Genomic DNA, 1,771 nt, shown 5'->3' with positions numbered 1-1,771 from the left:
TGTAGCTTGGGCATAGGAGACCTCAGAGCCCATCCCCACAAGGACACACTTCCTCAAACAAGGCCATACCTACTCCAACAAAGTCACACCACCTAACACTGCCATTCCCCATGGGGGCTATTTTCTGTCAAACTATCACATTCCACTCCATGGCCCCCACAGGCTTGTAATAATATCATAACTCAAAAATACATTCAGTCCAATTTCAAAAGTCCCCATAGTCTATAACAGTTTCAAACTTATTTAAAAGTCTAAAGTTCAAAGTCTCTTCTGGGATTCATGCAAACTCTTAACTGTAATCCTCTTGAAAACCAAAATGAAAAGCAGGTCACATACGTCCAACAATGGCATAGAATATACATCACCATTCTAAAATTGAGGAAAGGGAGCATGGTGAGAAAATACTGGACCAAAGTTAGACCAAAAACAAGCTGGGCAAACTCCAAACTGCATATCAATGTCTGATGTCAAAGTGCTCTTCAGATCTCCAACTCTGTTCAGCTTTGTTGACTAAAACACACTTTTTTCTCTTGGGTTGGTTCCACTTCCTATTAGCAGCTTTCCTCAGCAGGTATCCAATGGCTCTGTCATCTCCAACATTTTGGGGGTCTAGAGCAATCCAGGCTTCAACTTCACAGCTTCACTCAGTGGCCTCTCTAGGCCTTTATTCAAAGATACCCCTTACACATGCCTGGCCCCAGTAGCTTTCTTCAGTTACAGAGGAAAATTCCATAACCCCTTTCTATCCTTGACTCTAAATCTAAAAGCATGTGTTTAAAGCTGCCAAGTTCTGTTGCTTCCTGGGGATGGAACATGGCCCCCTTGTTCAATTACATCTTCACCAGCTTTCTGTTTTTTTATGGTTTCCTTTACCTCCTAAGCTTAGATATCCTGAAACTCGATCTGTAAGCTAGACTTGCCTCAAACTCAGAGATCTGCCACTCTTTGCCTTCTGAGTACTGGGGTTAAAGATATGCACCAGCACACCCAGACATAATCTGGTCTTTAATTCCTTTTTACAAGGTGGAAGCAAAGATGGGTAGGATCTTGCCCTGAGGTCACCACTTCATTTATTCTATTTCTTAATCTGTTTATCTCCTTGAACACAAGTCTTAGCTCCATTTCACTCCCTGATGCTCGTTTTCTCCTCAAATTATACATTTTTACTTGCTCTACTTGCTCTTTTTCATTATAAATCTTCATTAGGGTTAAAACTAATAACCTCATTACAGAGTCTATACTAAGCTACTTTGACATTTCCTCTGCCAATGGAATTAATCCAAATCTCTTCACTTTAACCTCAGGCAGACTCTTTGGACAAGGGCAAAAAGCAGCCACATTCTTCACCAAAATATCACAAGAATCATCTCTAGAAAGGTACTAAAATTCTTCTCCTCTGAAATCTCTTGAGCTAGACCCTCCAGAGTTCAAACAGCTCTCAGTACCACTGCCTACCTTATCCCTAATAGTATGGCCCATTAAGCAGTGCTTAAAGCATTCCACTGCTTTCCTAACCTAAATATCCCAAAGTCCAAATTCCTCCAAACAAAAGCATGGTCAGGCCTATCACAACAATATCCCAGTCCCTGGTATCAACTTCTGTCTCAGTTAGGGTTTCTATTGCTGTGAAGAGACACCATGACCATGGCAATTCTTATTTAATTTGGGCTAGCTTACAGTTTCAGAAGGTTAGTCCATTATCCTCATGGAAGTATGATGATATGGTGCTAGAGAAGGAGCTGAAAGTCCTACATCTCTAACTACAGTCAAC

The sequence above is a fragment of the Peromyscus eremicus genome, chromosome 5 (genome assembly GCF_949786415.1).
Source record: "Peromyscus eremicus chromosome 5, PerEre_H2_v1, whole genome shotgun sequence".
Taxonomy (NCBI): domain Eukaryota; kingdom Metazoa; phylum Chordata; class Mammalia; order Rodentia; family Cricetidae; genus Peromyscus; species Peromyscus eremicus.
Note: the sequence above shows the minus strand (reverse complement) of the source record.